This window comes from Hyaena hyaena, unplaced genomic scaffold (genome assembly GCF_003009895.1).
Source record: "Hyaena hyaena isolate Hyena2069 unplaced genomic scaffold, ASM300989v1 scaffold_262, whole genome shotgun sequence".
Lineage (NCBI taxonomy): Eukaryota > Metazoa > Chordata > Mammalia > Carnivora > Hyaenidae > Hyaena > Hyaena hyaena.
In genome coordinates, this window is record NW_024080895.1 from 2,229,396 (window position 1) to 2,248,175 (window position 18,780).

Below are 18,780 nucleotides of genomic sequence, written 5' to 3' on the forward strand. Positions count from 1 at the left end.
TGCCTTTAATACCACCTGCAAGCTCGTTTGGCTGGTTAATTCCTTCTGATCCTTAAGATCTCATTCAAGGGGCACCTGGGTGTCTCAGTCAGTTAGGCGTGTGACTTCGGCTCAGGTCAGGATCCCATAGCTGGTGGGTTTGAGCCCCGCATTAGGCTCTGTGCTGACAGCTCAGAGCCTGGAGCTTACTCCAGATTCTGTCTCCCTCTTTTCTCCTCCTTCCCCGCTCATGCTCTGTCTCTCTCTCCTTCAAAAATAAGTAAATATTAAAAAAAAAAGATCTCATTCAAACATTGGTCTGCTGTTAATGGTTTCATATATGCTTTACTTTTTCACAGAACCTATCATAATGATAATTCCTCTACATATTTCATATCTGTTTTACTCATTAGACTATCTCTCTCTGATTTACTGCAGTTCCTCTGCCCAAACCCAAATACATAGTAAGTGCCCAATAAATGTTTGTTGAATGAATAAATGAATAAAATAGTGAATTGAATTAGATAGTCTCTGAGGTTCTTCTGGCTCTGGCATATCTCCTGCCATAATTTTTACTGGTTGGTATGAACCTTGAGGAACGCAATGCAGCAGTGGCTTTCCCTCTAAGAGTACCTATGCTATTATTTGCCTAACAATGAATTTAAATCAACATATGCATTTACTTGCCCCCAGTAAAAAGTAACTGTTAATATGTATATGGCTCTTAAAATGGGTTGCTAAACTTAAACAGATACATTCTTAACTAAAGCATGTTCATTTGCGTACCATGTAGAATCATCTTGCAAACCCTGGGCGAAACCCTGGGTGGAATGTGTCTTACACATTGGGAAACACTGCATTATAATGAATTTCCACTGCCTCATTCTGGTCCAGCTTAGAAAATAGAATTGATCATTTTAACCTGCCCACAGACACCATGCAAAAAAAAGTCAAGCCACGATGTTCAGGTTTCAAACTGGTTTCAGAGCTCTTGTCATTGTTTCCAGAGATGGAGGTACGAAAGCATATTCACCCAGTCAGTCATTCCACGGTGCTTATGACTGACGCTCTTGACAGAGGATGCTAGGATGGTGGTGTGGCCCGCGTCCTTCCTTCCGCAGCCCACCGGGAGAGCACTGTCCACCCAGGTGACCACGGCTGATGCAGCTTCCCAGGGAGGAAGCTACGGAAATCGCTGTCCTTCCTGTTCGGGAGTCTTCTGGATGGTCAGATGTATACATGGTGATAGGAACAAAAAGTGAAAGCTCAGTCAGGCCGAGCAGAAAGTCTCAAAAGTTGATGTGGAACTATGCTGTGAATTACTACACATGAGGAGAATTCGTAAAAATGGAGTCCTCCACCAGGGCTATGAGTTAATAACTAAAATGAAAACCAATTCTATGCACGTTGATTGAATGTGTACTATGTGCTTGTCATGTGATCATGGCTGACCTAATGATAAGTAAAACTCATAGTTTCTCTAGCAAGTTAGGACCTAGGAAGGGAGATAGGTAGGAAGATAACTATATGGTGAAATGCAAGCAAAATGGAGAAATATACAGAGTGCATGGGGTGGAGGGTAAGACTCCGTGCACTGAGGAGACAGTTTGGGGTGATTTAGCCTTTGAGACTCAGCTCAGGTGTCACCTCTTCCAGAAAGACTTTCTGGCTTGATTCTCTCTTTCAAGCCCCATTCCCAGGCTGTGCCCCTTGCACAGTGTATTTTCAGAACAGCATTTAGCACATTGGATTGTAATTTTTTGTTTGTTTATTTCCTTCTTAAAGGCACAGAGTCTTGTTCAGCATTGTTTCCTCAGAGCTTGACATGGTGCTTGTCATATAACAGATATTCAGGAAATATTTTTGGAAGGAAACAATAGAGAAGAAAAACAGTGACAGTGAGGCTGGAAGAGAGAAAGTGGACTTGGGAGACATTTAGGATGTAAAATGGAAACAACTTGAAGGTTGAGAGGGGATCAGTACTGAGGAAGTAGTCTAGGATGACTACTCTAGTAGTCTAGAATTTTACATTTTTCATTAAATGTGGACTCAGAAAAATTCACTATAATGAACTTCTGTCATCTTTTTTAAGCCTGACACAGAAATGCTTTGAAATTTGGACTTCATAGTAACATAGAATCTCAAAACTGAAAGGACCAATCAAATTATATTGTCCAATTTTGCATCTTATACCAGAATCTTATTTATAACACTGCTCTCATATAGCATGTTCTTGAGCACTTGCACTTAAAAGAGACAAAATACTTCCCAGAAAAGCCCTCTCCATCTCTAAATAATTTTACCTATTAGAAATTTGTTTAGATTGGTCTGAAATCTATCCTCTTGATTAGGATAAATCATCATATATTTTCCTAGTTCCAAAATTTGAGGTTCAGAGTACTTCTGACACATCTTCCATGGGACAGGTGGATTAGTTAGGAGGTATGTTGGGGAAGGAAAGGCTCTTCCCTTTTCTTTTAAAGGTTCAGGCCAGAAGTTACATGCACCCTGTGTGTGCACAGACAAGGCCCAGAACTCGGTTACAGGGTCACACCCGACACAGAGATAGAAATGCAGTCTTTATTTGGGGAGGCAAGCGTTCAGGTAAAAACCAAGGGTCCTATACTGTGAGAGGGGGCAAATGGGCCTCAGGTGACACATCCAGATATTAAACATTTGCAAATGGCAATCATTTCACTCATTTCCATCTCAGCTTCGTCATTTCTTCCCCTATTCTCTCTTCTGGGTGAGATGGCTCCACATTTCCCCACCTGTTTTCCAATGGCATGGGTTTGGGTGCTTTCAATATCAGGGGCTTATTCTCTTCCAAATGCATTCCCAGCTGTTGTCAATGGATCTTTGTTGGACTCTCAGGCCGTATTTTCTCACAGTCATTCCTTTGCTTTCTCTTTTATAATTTATTACTTTAAAATATATACATATGTTGCTGTAGAATCAAAATAATATCAAGACATTAAAGAAGATCACCATCTCTGTCTCTCTACCTCCACCCTCCAGTGAGCCAATGATGATGGTTTGTTAGTTCTTGCCATGATTTTTCTCAGCAGTGACAATAAAAAATATATACACATATCTTTCTCCTTTTTTAGAAACACAAACAGCATCACAACATTTATTCTATCCTTCAACTTTACAACTCAACACATCAGGGACATCTTTCCAAATACACACACATACACACACACACACACACACACACATGTTCATTTTCATAGGTGCAAAATATTCCATGGAATGAGCAAAACATAATTTACTCAACTATTTTAGTTTGCTGTTTCAGTTTTCAGTCCCTACAAAACAGGCTGTAATAAGCATTTATACATATAAATAAATATATATACATATATCCTTACCTGTGTTTTTATTTTTATAGGAATGCTTTCTAGAAAGCGTTCTAGATTTCAGGGTCACAAGATGTGCTAAATACTGCCAAATTATTTCTTATAATTCTTATATTGCTCATTTCCCCCAAATTCCTACTAGCACTGGATATTATCAATATTTTTCCATTTTGCCAGCCTGATGACTGAAAATGGCATCACATTGTTACAGCTTGCATTTCCTTGACAACTTGTCAAATTGATCATCCTTTCGTATGTATACTCCATTTATCATTTCTTTGTCTGAGATACATACCCTAAAATGTCCTATGGGCCTTTTATTTAATAATAAGTTTGAAATTTTAGCCAAACCTAACTACAAATGGTACACTTTGGTAGATTTTAATATTTCACATAGTTTTAATAGAGAGAAGCACACCCTGGATCATACCTTGTGCTTCTCCACCCACACAAAGTCCACTCTGCTCAGCAAGAGATTGCTCAGCAATGGCCTCTCCCTCTGTCCCCCAGCCGAGATTGGTGGCTGCCACAGCCCAGCTCTCTGATGCTCTGGGTGTTCAAGGGAGAGGGAGAACCCCAGCCATAAACTCAGGGCTTTGTATTTGCTGTGGGGAGTAGAGATGGGAACTGGAATCCTCAGGGGGAAGGAGGCCCCACTTGCCTATTCAGTTCCTATCCAAAGCTTCTTCCAACTTCTTTTGTTCCCCACCCTTCAAAACTAGACAACCCATGATTCCAGGGGATTTAGGATAAGTCATGCTTGACCCACTTTCCCAAGAATGAACTCTGATCCCTGTACTCCCTGCAGCCTTTGGGCACTAGGGACGGTACACCTATGTCCTCTGGACCCCCTCTTCTCCCCTCTCATTAAATGTCCTAATGCATCACTGATTTTAAGCTCTTAACTAATCAAGAAAAAATTCTCTATAAAGATAGTTGGCACAGAAAAAAGTATCTAAGAGAAGTGGCCATTCTCTTTAAAATTGCGCATCTCCAATGGAGTACTACTTGGCAATGGGAAAGAATGATATCCTGCCATTTGCAGCAATGTGGGTGGAACTGGAAGGTATTATGCTGAATGAAACAAGTCAGTCAGAGAAAGACAGATATCATATATTTTCACTCATATGTGGAACTTAAGAAACTTAACAGACGACCATAGGGGAAGGGAAGAGGAAAAAAATAGTTACAGAGAAGGAGGGAGGCAAACCATAAGAGATTCTTAAATACAAAGAACTGAGGATTGATGGGGAAAGTGGGGGAGAGGGCACAATAGGTGATGGGCATTGAGGAGAGCACTTGTTGGGATGAGCACTGGGTGCTGTATGTAAGCGATGAATCATGGGAATCTACCCCCAAAACCAAGAGCACGCTGTATACACTGTATGTTAGCCAACTTGACAATAAATTATTTAAAAATAATTTAAATAATAATTTTAAATAAATTTAAATTTTAAATAATTTAAAATAAAATAAATTGCACATCTTCTACCATGGCACTCCACATCCTTTTTTCTACACTCTCTATACCATGTATCACCTCTACCATATTATATAAAGTAATTACATACTATTTTTATTTAGTGTCATTTGTCTCCCTCGACTAGAATTTAAATTTCATGATGGGAGGGGTTGTTGTTGGATTCTTTCACTATTGTGTCTCCAGGACCTAACCAGTGCCTTATCCAGTAGGTGCTCAATAAAGTCCTGTTGAGTAAATAAATGAGGGAGTGAATGTTAAGGGGATAAGGAGTAGGGATAAGGGGAAAGAGCTGAAGGACCCCTGTAGCCAATACTGAAAATCCTAACCAAGTCCGGTTCCTAACCTCGCCTTCTATGACAGGATAGAAACTCTTACAAGAGAGTGGGTGAAATGGCTTCCCAATCGTGTGGTTAGATTTCTTTTAAACAGAACTGTTTTCAAAGCAGCTGATCTGAAATGAGTCTCTGGTGACTTTCTATTTCCCATTTACCCATACCATTTATGATCGAGTCTTGTCCAGTTTAGATGAAGCATAGAGTAACTGAGACAGAAAAGGCGTATTTGGAGCTTAGATATGGAAAGCCATGAGTGCCAGAAGCATTGGCATGGTAAGTTAATCTTTTGGCTCTTTGATACTGTTGAGAAAACATTCTCTTCATAGAAATCTCATCCCTGAATACTTTCTAGCCATGGTGATTTTGCAATTCTGGTGATAATGTCATGCCAAGTATAAACTATAGTGGATGGTTGATTTCAGCTTTTCATGCATATATTATGGATGGGATCCTACTCTAGGGCTCCCTAGTCACGGTGACTGGTACAGAATTCTGGAATAAGCCCATGATCCAAGAAGGTCCAGTCAGTGAATTCTAGGATATTCTCCCTAGGAGGAGACTCTCTCTCTCTCTTTTTCTTTTTTAATTTTTTTTTTAATGTTTGTTCCTTTCTGAGAGAGAGAGAGAGAATGAGAGAGCAAGAAAGGGGCAGAGAGAGATGGAAACACAGAATCCCAACAGGCTCCAGGCTCTGAGCTGTCAGCACAGAGCCTGATGTGGGGCTCAAAGTCACAAACCATGAGATCATGACCGGAGCCGAAGTCAGACGTAGTCTCTCTCTTCTTTATAAGCCTGAAACTTGAAAGGCTATAAGCTGAACTATTGCAGCCCAGTTGCCACCATGAGGACAGAGCCTAGCTGAGAATCAAGCCAGCATTTCAATCATGTACGTTCTGGAAATCTTCTGTGCTTCTCAGGCTCTCAAGTGGAGTTCCTATCTAAAAATGACAAGCTGGAGAACCCCAGGGCTTGGCTTTGGGCTTCTTCTAACCCTCGTTAGAGATTGCTGTTAGATATATCCAGCTCATCCCCATGGTTTTAAATACTGTCTGTGTGCTGATGACTCTGTCGATATCTCCATGCAGACTTACCCCCTGAATTCCATACTCACATGTCCAGCTGTGAGTACGGCCACATCAGGCATTTGCCACGTCAGGCATTTCAAACAGAATGTCAAAAGCAAAAGTTTTGTTTTCTCTTCTACAATCGGTTTATCCTTTAGCCTGTAGCAACTTGGAAATACCAGACAGACTGACATCATGGCAAGCAAGTAGGGCCTAGGTTCAAATATTGGCCAGAATTTGAAAGCCGAGTGGACCTTTTTTTTTTTTTTGTAAGTTTATTTATTTATATTGAGAGAGACAGACACAGCATGTGAGTGGGGAAGGGGCAGAGAGAAAGGGAGAGAGAGAATCCCAAGCAGGCTTTGCACCATCAGTGCAGAGCCTGATGCAGGGCTCAAAACTCATGAAACTGTGAGATCATGACCTGAGCCAAAACCAAGAGTCAGACGCTTAAGTGACTGTGCCATCCAGGTGCCCCAGAAGCTGAGTGAGCTTAATCTTTCCCTCCCTCTCTCCCTTTCTCTGTACAATAAGGGTGATGGAAACGGTACCAGTTTGTGGTGGTGTTGGTGGGGATTAAATGAAGTAATATATGTAATGTAGTTAGAGCCATGACTAGCACATAATAAAAACGTTAAAGTGTGAGTTATTATTATGATGTGATAAATCATCACCTACTCAATCACTAAAGCCAACAATCCAGGGTTATCCTTGACTTCTTCTCTTTCCTCACACCCAAACCAAATTTATCAGCATGTCCCAAATATACCCCAAACCCTCTGCTAGCGTACCTCAGCCTGTGTCACTGGCATCTCTGCAAAAGCCTCCCATCTGACTGGTCTCGTTGTCTGCACTCACATCCCGTTTCCATTTCCAGCTTTGTGACAGCTTCCAGAGAGAACTTTAAAAGTGTAAGCCAAAGCATACTTCTTCCTATGTGATACCTTTCAGTGGTCTCCCTCGCACTGGGAACAAACATCATTGTCTGGCCTAGAAGGTCCTCCATGAATTGCCTGGACTTTCTCTTGGCCAACCTTTCTGTCCCTGAAGCATTCAAGGTCACTGTCTGGGGCCCTTCTTGCTACTTCCTCTCCCCGGAGTGTCCTCCTCCAGGTGTCTGCATGGCTGGCTCCTTCCATTCAGGTCTCAGCTCCAGTGTCCCTTCTTTCCAGATTTGTTCCTGACTGTCTCCAAGAGATCAGAGGCCTTGTCCAAGAAGTTTAGGGCTCTACCTATCTGTTCACTGGTGGCCCTTCTCTTATTTTTACCTTCAGCCTCAGTCTAGTGAGATTCCTCCTCTGGATTTTTCTTGCTGCCACGATGCCTGCAAAATGCTTACACTGTGCCACTTAACACACTATACTGGGACCTGTGACTCGTTGGCCCAGCACTTTCGCTCCACCAAGAGCTCAGCAAGAGCAGGAGTTAGAAACAACAACAACAACAACAACAACAAAACAAACAAAACAAAACAAAAAGATTATGCCTCATTGGTCATTGTACTGCCAACATCTAATAAGAGCCTAGAACATTGTTGGGGCTAAAAAAGTCATAGGAATGAATGAATGAAGCATTATTTATTACAAAGGGTAAAGGTTTTGACGAGTACGTCAGAATGAAAAGAGGCATGATCAGTTCTCTGAGGGCAAAATAACCCTCATAATAAAAAATGTTGTAAGGAGGGGTGCCTGGGTGGCTTAGTCAGTTAAGCGTCCGACTTTTGCTTAGGTCATGATCTCGTGGTTTGTGGGTTCGAGCCCCGCGCTGGGCTCTGTGCTGACTGCCAGCTCAGAGCCTGGAGCCTGTTTCGGTCTGTGACTCCCTCTCTCTCTGACCCTCCCCTGCTCACGCTGTCTCTCTCTCTCTCTCTCCTAGAAATAAATAAAACATTTTAAAAAAATGTTGTAAGGAAAATGTTTCTTGCTGTTAAACCAGTCCATTTGTGTCAGGGGAGTGTGCTGAGAATCACAGGGACATGACATAGGTTTGCTTTGTCTATATTTTTCGAGTAGATGGTGGATCTTTATTTTGGGCAGCTACCCATTTTCTTCAGTCACTTGTAGTTTGCCACTCAGCAGCTTCCAAATGAGGTCACAGAAGAATGTTTTATTAGTTTCAGAACAGGTTTTTTTCTTTTGGAAGTCTGGGTCCAACTTGGGAAAGATCGTCACTTATTTCTAGCAGTTTCTGTTCTTAAAGTATGAAGTAGGTCTGTTTCTTGATGGGACCTATTCTATTTTATGGCTTTGCTACTTTCCCCACAACCATGCTTTCTGCATTCTGACACACTGGGTGATCTTCAAAAATACATTGTCTGTGGCCACCTGGTTCGATGCGTGGTCTAACAGGAAGCTTTCACCAGGTCAATCTGCAGCTGGGTAGTGACACGGATGTATGTCACTATGGAAAATAGTGGCTTACAGAGTACTCAGAGTACAGTATTTTGTTAATCCTGAAACTACCCCACAGCATCGCATGAGCATTTCCCGAATTGTTAGCCTGATATTCAGAGGCTATCATCAGGCCCTCTCCTGTCACCAGTCTTAATGCTAAGTCCAGCATCCAGCAGGTGCGCAACAGGCATTTGTGGAATAGGTGACTGAATGAGTTTACAAATCCATCTCCCTCTAGCTCTTGACATGAGCTATGAGGGAGCATCACTTGACATGTTCCCTTGAGATTGGTCCATTTTTCAAAAAAGCACCCCCACTAGACAAGCTTTTTCTGCTTTCCTTATCTTATATGCGCTGTTTTGTCCATCTGCTATGCCCTCTTCGCTCTTCAGCCAAATTCTTTTCAGCCAAATTCTGTTTCTTCATGATCCTCTCTGGTCTTCAAAGTCTTATGCAGGTACATTAACTTATAGCGACTGTTCTCTACCATTAATTTCCCAATGTCATCAATGATTGGCTATAAATATATATTGAATTTTCATATGTACCTGATTTCATTGATATTTCCAATGCTGTCAATTTATTCTAATATCACTTTTCAAGTGTTCACAGAAATTTGACTATGTTGCTTTTTTTAAAAAATTCTAACAAGGATTGATTTGTTTTACTTGTTATATGTTAGGTTCTGTTTTACAAGTTAAACAGGTGAAAATACCATTCTAGTTGGGGGGATCTGAAAATAAACAAATAAATAAATATAAAGGTAACTTATAGAATGGGAGAAAATATTTGCCAAGAGCATATCTGATAAGGGGTTAATATCAAAAATATATAAAGAATTTACACATCTTAGTAGCAAAGAAAACAATCTGATTTCAAAATTGGCAAAATTGAATAGATATTTTTCCAAAGAAGACCCACAAATGGCCAATAAGTACATGAAAAGGTACTCAATATCATCAATCATCAAGAAAATGCAAATCAAAACTTCAATGAGATATGACCTTACACCTGTGAGGATCACTCTCTCTCTCTATATATATATATTTATTTATTTATTTATTTATTTATTTATATATTTATTTATATATGCTGGTGAGGATGTGGAGAGGTTGGAAGCTTTTTACCTGTGAAGTGAATGAAAAAATGGAGTAACTGGTATGGAAAACAGTATGGGAACTCCTCAGGAAATTATCAATAGGACTACCACATGATGCAGCAATCTCATTTCTGGGTATATATACAAAAGAACGTAAATAAGGATCTCAAAGAGATAGCACTCCTATGTTCATTGCTGCATTGTTCACAATAGCCACGATATGGAAACAATCTAAATGTCCAGCAGCACATGAATGGGTAAAGAAAATGTGGTATATACATACAATACAACATTATTCAGCCATGAGATAGAAGAAAAACCTGCCATATGCAAAAACATGGGTGAATCTGGAGGGCATTATGCTAAGCAAAATAAGCCGGTCACAGAAGGACAAATATTGCATGATTCCACTTACATGAGATATCTAAAATAGTCAAATTCACTGTAGCAGAAGTATCATGGTGGTTGCCAGGAGTTAAATGAAGGAAGAACGTGGGAAGTTGCTGTCCTGTGTGTATCAAGTTTCGGTTATACATGATGAATAAGTTCTAGACATCTGCCACACAACATTACGCTTATAGTTTATAATACTGTATTGTGCACTTCAAATTTATTGAGGGTAAATCTCGTGTTAAATATTCTTGCTACCAAAAAGTGCATATAGAGTATGTCAGATGATGACAAATATTAAGAACAATCCAGGTGGGAAGGGGATCAGGAATGGGGGCAATGGAAGGAGGTTGGCGCTTTAAACAGTATGGTCAGGAAAAGGCTCACTGATGAACTACCGTTTTTGTACAGACTTGAAGGATGCTCACAATGACTGAGAAGCAACAGCAAACACACTACTGGTTTTGTTTTTTGTGGATGTGGAAATGGAGGCTTGGAGAGACTAAATATTTTCAATAAGATCACATATTACTTTGAAGTAGACTAAAACCATAACCTGAAGACACTTCTCTGATCTGCCTTTTGTACCTTAGTTTCTCTCAGGTAAGTATGTCAGTTATCTGATGAATTGTAATAAGCAGCAGAGGCAATTTCTTAACTATAGAAACCATGCTGTCTTGATTGACCAAACTATTTTTCTATGTATGTAGTGAATGTATGTTCTGAATCAAACATTGGGAAGCAAATTCTGAAAAGTCCTAAAATTCTTTGAGGGACAATGGGACCAAAGTACTGATGTTGACACGAAGTCAAGAATATGGGACCACCATTATAGATCCTTTGGACTCAGCAGCATTAAACACAAACAAAGATGTTCTTGCTATCAATAAAAGAGCAAATATGACAAACACCACTATTATTTCACTCTGTTCTATGGAATATTAGCATTTCTTCAATATGTTAATGTATACCTTTTTTTTTTAAACTTATAAAAGTGTTTTCTTACTTAGCAAGTTTGGGGAAGTGATGCAAATTATATTTTCTACCTGGGGAATTATACCTTACATTGGAATATTAAAGGCTTGTAGGGGTTCTACATTGAAACATCTCCTTAACTTTGTTTCACCAGTTTCCAGAAGTTTTTTGATCCAAGAATATGTTAACTTCATCACTCATCAACACTCTATGTCTTTGTTTCATAGAAAATAATTTGAGAAACACTGATCCAGACAAGTGATAATGTTGAGATGAAGCAGAGCTAGAAAAGATTTAGTACTTCTGATCTAACTCTAGATGTCACTCAAGGGAAACAAGATAAGGGTTAAAACTGATTTGCTTTGTTTCTTAAATAAGAGATAGAAGCCAATTTGTTTCTTTAGTTACATTATATTAGGGAAAGAGTGTGCAGGTCACACTTTAAAGTCTCTCTCTCTCTCTCTCTCTCTCTCTCTCCTCAGCATATGATTATGTAGAGATCTCTCTTCTTACAAAAAGAAATCTTGGGAACACCTGTGTGGCTCAGTCGGTTAAGTGTCTGACTTTGGCTCAGGTCATGATCTCACAGTTCGTGGGTTTGAGCCCCACATCGGACTCTATGCTGACAGCTAGCTCAGAGCCTGGAGCCTGCTTCAGATTCTGTGTCTCCCTCTCTCTCTCTGACCCTTCCTTGCTCATGCTCTCTCTCTCTCTCTCTCCCGCTGGCTCGCTCTCAGGAAAAAAAAAAAAGAAATCTTGCCCCAAGTTCACTGTCAACCCCAAGCCATAGTCCTACCACTCGTTTTTCCACTGATAGCTAACTTTCCTGAAAAACCAGTCTGTGATTGTCCTCTGCTTCTTCAATAGCAATTCCCTACTCACACTACTACGAACATCCATCCATCCATCCATCTATCCACCCATCCATCTAACAAATAGTTATTTGTGCCAGACACCGTTCTAGGCACAAGAAACAAAACAAAGTCTCTACCATCATGGGGCTTATATTCTTTTAACGGGAAATAGACAACAAATAAACACAAGTATACAATAAGTTGGATTATAAAATCTATAGGGTAAAAATAAAGCAAAGTAAGGAGGATGGGGAGTGAGGAAGGATGAAGATAAATGCTGGTTAATGTCTTTGCCACAGTGAATGGTCTAATCAACACAGGACCAGTGGAAATAACCAGGCTATGGAGATTTGTTCAGAGAGTCCAGTCATCTTGCAGCTCATAAATTGTGATCAATAATCAAAAGGAGAAATATTATCTCTTCCTGATGTGAGTGTTCAAGATTTCAACACTAGTTATTGCTGTAAGCATCTTGTTACCATGAAGAAATTTAGTCCAAGAATTAAGCCAATATGAGGAGGCCAAACTTTAGAGATTCACAAGGAAACGGGGCTGGCTTCTAAATTAAATAATGCCCCAAACCTGCCCTATGTTTTAGTCAAGTACTATAGTTAATTCCTTCCATTGTTTTGGGCCAATTTGAATAGAATATTTTGTTACTTGCAACCAAAATCCTCCTAACTCTACAGTTTAGATTTCAACCCTCACAGACATGAGAACTATGGGTTTGGATACATTTTTGGAGATTCTAAGTTACTTCTAGAGATTCCTCTGTTGTCCTTACGTCCATATTACGGACCTCTCTTTTGACAATGGTGATGTCCCATCAATGTCCAGGTGCTGGATCAGTTTCTAAGGTCCTCCGGCTGCTTACAACTATTCATGGGTTAGGTTCTGAGTCCCAGTAGCCATGAATCCTGGGCTACACATGCCCCATGAAACAGCTTTTGAAGGCTGAATGGGCTGTAAGGGCTAGCTGTGGGGCCAAGGTAGCATATTTGGGCAAATTGTTCCTGAGAGCACGTATCACATTGGTAGCACCCTATAATCCTCTGGGACAATGAATGATCTGGATTTTCAACCAGGCACTGCTTCAAATAAGCACCATCTTCTGCCCACACTGGATCTTTTTGACTAGCTTCTTCCCTGGCTGGATAGCCAGGGAGAACTTTTCAAAAAACACATACTATCATGACATCCACCTCACTCACCTTGTAAAAGTCTTCAGTGGCCTTTCCTTGCCCCTGTCATAATAAGCAAGTTTTAAAAAGTCATCCCCAGCAGGGCTGGTAATAAGATGAGGCCAGTGGGACACCTGGCTTACAGATCTGAAGGAGAAACACACTTTTGGCATTGTGCAAATGGTACCTGCTTGATCCTGAGTGTGAGTGTCTTCTTACATTTTACCCCTTGTCTCCTTACTCTCTGCACCTTCATTCTGCCCTGGCTTCTAGGGTATTGTGTGTTCGCATTCAACCTCATCTGGCAACACCCTTCCCCTACCTGTCTTTGCTCTTTGAGCTGTAGTCCCTTAGACTCTCAACTCACTCTTGTCAGGAATGTTTGCAAGGGTTAGAGATGAAATACGTAACATGGGTGTCAGCCAATCAGAATGGAAGGTGGCCTGAAAACTGGCTGGCCAGTATTAATGGGTGTAGCATCGGCCCTGGGAGCCTGCACATCTGTTCCGGCTCTGTGGGACACATTTCTTTCTCCTTTATACTTCTTTTTTTTTAATTTAAATTTTAATTAATTAATTAACTAATTAAATTTTGGTAAAAATCCTTCTATGGGCCAGGTACTGTTTTAAACCCTTCACAAGTATCAACGTATTTAACCTACATAATAATATCACTGTATACCTATTTTACAGATGACGAAACTTAAGCACAGAGAACGTAAGTGAAGTGTACAAGGTCACAGAGTGGCTGACCAGTAGCAGTTACTGGTATCTTGGCATTCTAGCTTCAGGTCCACGCTCTTAACCACGCCACTAAACCTTTGCAACCTCTCATTTTGATCAGATTTGTTTGCTTTATATTCTCAAACAGCTGTTTTTGTCCTAAAATTTTATTATCTTAGGAAAATGTGGATCATAATAATATTAACCCTCTAGATAAGGCCTTTGTCCCTTAAGGAGCTATGTCAGTAGAAAGGCTGGAACAGAAACATAGTGAATGAAAAGGGAAATTCATGTAATTTCACAAATAATAATTTTTATTTGTTCTCAGCACTCTTAATTCAAAGTTTCTGACACCTAATCTTGTATTCTGTTAATATCTTAGCTGGATAGAATGTGACTCATGGATTACACCTCTGTGTCCTCAAATACAAGACCTAAGAAATATAAATATTCCAAAAGAAGAACTTCTCTGTCCTTTTGGAACATGGCAACACGCAAAGACACGACTGCAGAACACTTTCCAATTTTATGTGAAGGACCTGAATATGTAAATAAATATGTTCCCATCAAAATGGAGGTAGTTAACTAATCTGAGGTTGATGACTGATTTTGTAAATGCTAAAGATAGGCAACTTCATAAAGAACAGATCAATGGATCTTATTAAGACCCATTTAATAAATTAAAATTTTAAAGTTGTACTCAAAAAACTACTTTTAACAAATTTAAAAGATAACAACGTTGGAAAAAGGTTCTTTTAGAAACCATGGCAATGATTTAATGTCTTTAATACGTAAAGAGTTCTTACTAACAAGTAGGTATAAACAGTGGTATAGATAAATGACATGAGCCTAAAAGGATTTTCTTTTCTAAAAGTAGCTGATTGGAGTATGTATCCATTTTTTATGGTTACAAAATACTGTGTAATAAGCATCCACCAAATCTCACCATCATACATAAACACTCATTTGGCTCCTAAGTCAACAGGCTATCTGGGGGCTGTTGACCAAGGTTTGACTTCTCTAGATGGCATAGCTGATGTGGGTTTGGCACTGCTTTCAGTATTTCTCTCTTCTTCTGAGGATCTAAGACTGTGAGTACAAAAATGCAAGGTCTCTTAAGGTTTAAGCTCTTACGGTTCACTCTCAGAACTGCCAATTGGCATGTCCTCATGTGATTAACCTTTGCAAAGGTTATCCAAAGATAAGTGGCAGGAAAATAGTTCTGCCACTTGAGTAGGAAGAATGGTTAAGTCCCATGACAAAGGGTGTCGATGAAAGGTAGGATGAAGAATTAGGGCAATAACATTATCTACAATAAGAAGTAACTGGAAACTACTTCTAAGAAGAAAACTGTGAACTAGGAGTAGGTAGCAATGACTTGCTCCATTTGTAAGGGAGGGCAGTATGAACAGTGTGCTGGAGGAGAGTACTGGAGAAGGTAGATGGGACGGATGGTTTGCATTCTGAGTACTAGTCAAATTTGACGTGGATGCAAAGTATCAAACCCCTATAGGGTTCTTAAAATAACTTTAATGCAAGATGTATCAGTGACAACTTGTTCTGAGGCTACCAAAATAAATTCTTGATCAGCTGAATCGGGGATAGGATAGGTTTATTTTCCAGACCCTTCCCTCATGTGAAGATAGTAGCAACTCCCAAAGAAAAAATGACACAAGTGTCTCTTGACAGAGTTTCATAACCTGCATTGGTTATACTTTGCATAACGGGGGAATTTTCATTGACTGAGCCCTGGCTCATCACACCATGGGCTGCTGGCATGACTGAAACTTTCCTCAACTGAGCAAATAACAATGACAAGTTCACTGATGAAGAGGACAGAGGGAACCATTTCATTGAGCTTTGAGTTTTGAAGTTCCATGTGAGGATGGTCTTGTGATAATGCTATATAACAACACCCAAATCTCAATGTCTTAAAACAGTGTCTTGTTCATAGGTATCTGGGTCAGCTATAGGCTGCTGGTCTAGTTTCAGATATACTCCACACATTCATTCTGCAACCAATGAGCATGCCTCTCACATGGCAGATGATGGAAAAACAGGAGGCCAAGTCGAATCATGCAAGTATATTTTAAGCTTCTGTTTGCATAGTATCTGTTAAGGTTCTATTGGACAAAGTCAGTTATCTGGTCAATCCTAACATCACTGGGGCAGGAAGATAAATTCCATCTAATCTGATCATCATGACCTAGCAAAGAGGCATAGATGAATAGTTCTAATGTAATGATAGTGAGGAATCAAAGTAATAATCTAACCTATTACTTAAGGGCTTTACTGAGCTGCTAGAGTTTCTATCCACTTACTCTCATATTATCTGATGAGACTAGCCCATGGTGTGTAATGCTGTGATGACTTGGGTGATATTGTTTTAACGCTGTGCCAGTACCATCTGTGAACCTTGCTACAGTTGTCCTCTCGTCTACCATGAATGTGCCAGAGTTGTCCAGCCAGTTGTGATCTTGGGGAAGGCATTCTTAGAGACAGAAAGACAGAGAATTATTGTCTAAACAAGACTGTGACTATGTCATCACCCTCAAGTCAGGAATCCAGGTCCCAGGTAAGAAGATATACTCAACTGGAGAACAGAGGCCAGTTTCTGGGGAACGAATCAATAAGAAGTTGTGGTTCATTTTCCCTTAAACGTCACCCAGTAGTACACGTAAGGATAAAATAACGGGGATTGTCACCATGGTAATGTGTTGATACTTTCTCTTGCATCTTCTTATGCTGATATAGCAATTTACTTTGAGAAGTGCAGGTGTCCATGAATGGTAATCTCTTAATGACCTGCAATTTCACTCACCTCTGAGAGAAGAAGAAGTCTGGGGAGGGAGAACTAATGTGAGCTCAGCTATGCTCTGGCTCCTGCAGCACCTTTTGAAGTGGTGAAGCGATGGGTTAGTATTTAGGTATTCAGACACCATCTCCTGCTCAGATCTAGCCACAGGATGACCTCAGTATTGTTCTGGATTTCACTAGAAAACAATCATCTCTGAGCCAACTAAGAGGAGTACCTCTGAATGGTCTGAGGTTGTCCTGCATCATTTCGATCCAGGGAATCTGGGTCATACTCCATGTCTTAGTGTCTAGATTTATAATTTGAAGGGATAATTGATTAGCTAACTCAAGGTCTCTGGTACTGGGTCTTTCCCCTAGTTTGTTCATTTTTGATGCACCATTTGTTTATTCAGCGTATATTTGTTGAGTGCTCATTGCATACTAGGTATCGTTTTAATACTGGGAAACAGCCACAGAGAAAGATAATATCCCTTCATCAGGTGCTTACACTCTACTGGGGAAGCAGAAAACAAACAAGTAAACAACAAAAACAGCACGAAAGGTGATTTCAGAATGTGATAAGTGCTATAAAAAATTATCAGGGGACTATGATAAACAAAACTGGCTGGGGTGGGTGGGTAGGCAGAGGGTATTTTAGAAAGGGTGCTCAGGGCACATCTCTAACATGGAGCCATTTTTAAGCTGATATTTAAGCTGAGGCTTGGAAGATCAAAGTCGAGACAGCCATGTGAGTTGCAGGCACAGAGACTCTGGGCAGAGGAGGCAGCAAGTGCAAGGACTTGGAGTGGGAAAGACTGTGGAGTGTTCAAGAAGTGGAAGAGAGACCAGAGCCACTGGAGCATACTAAGCAGCAAGAATAGGACAGATGGGGATGGAGGAGCCTGGAGGAGTGAGATCGTGCAGGATGAGCAGGACAGCCAGAGAGACTTAAATTTTACTCTGAGAGTAAAAGGACAACTCCAAATGGCTTCTATCTGTGAATATTTTCACCTCGTTGTCATAAAATCTTGACACTTACAAAAAAGTAGAGAGATGATTATAAAGAATACAAAAACAGACAAATTTTAATATACTTAGCATTCAGCTTAAAAGTCTCAACATCTGACAATCTTGGTTCACCTATATTTCTCACTCTCTGCTCCAGATCATTGTAAAGATAATTCCAGATATTATAGTTTAATCCATAAGTACTTCGTCTGTCTAAGAAATAAGGACTCCTGAAAACAAAACCCGCAGCTGGAATATTACCATCACACAGAAAAAATTGACAACAATTTGTGAATATCATCAAAACCGAAAATCTCACCAATGTCTTTTTTATAGTTGGTTTGTTTGACTCAGAATCCAAACCAAATGGATAGATATATTTCCAATATCTACAACAGTGCCCACACTCTCGTCTCTTAACATTTATGTGTTGAAGAAACCAGATCATTTGTCCTACAGAATTTTCCATCTTTCCACTTTCGGGCTGGTATCCCCACTGTGTCATTTAACCAACTACCTTCCCCAGTATTTCCTGTAAACTGGTAATTAGACGTAGAGGCATAATCAGCTTCGGTTTCAAGCTTTTGGCCAGAATACCTGATGGTGGTGCTGTGAACTGCCTATCGTATCATTCGGAAAGCACGTAATACCTGATTATTTCTCTCTCTTGATGTTAAGTTAGATCAGTGGTTTCAGGTATAGTCAGCGAGATAAAATCATTATGATCAGAGGAGTGGAAAGCCATGATTTATGCTGGCTATTGTGAGGCAAAGGATTGTGGGCAGGGATGGTAATACAAATATTTAAGAAACTATATGGCTTGGGTCTTGACCAACTCCAGTGGCCTGCAGACATGCTCTCGGCTCTCCTTGTAGGAGTGGAAGCTTGGGAAGCAATTAAAAGTCCCTTGGAGTGGTGTATGTGAGAGATGGTGGCAACTGGAGCAAAAAAGAGAAAGTGAAGATGGAGAGAAGAGTAGATTCAGGGAGCTTTGGAAAAATGTAGGAGTGCCCAGTGTGTGGGGTGTCATTTTCTCCTAGCAACCATGTGCTTACAGGACTTCTGATTTGAACCCCATGCCACTTCATTGGTACTGAGTTCTCCTATCACTGCCCTAGAGCAAAGCCTGTTTCCAGAAA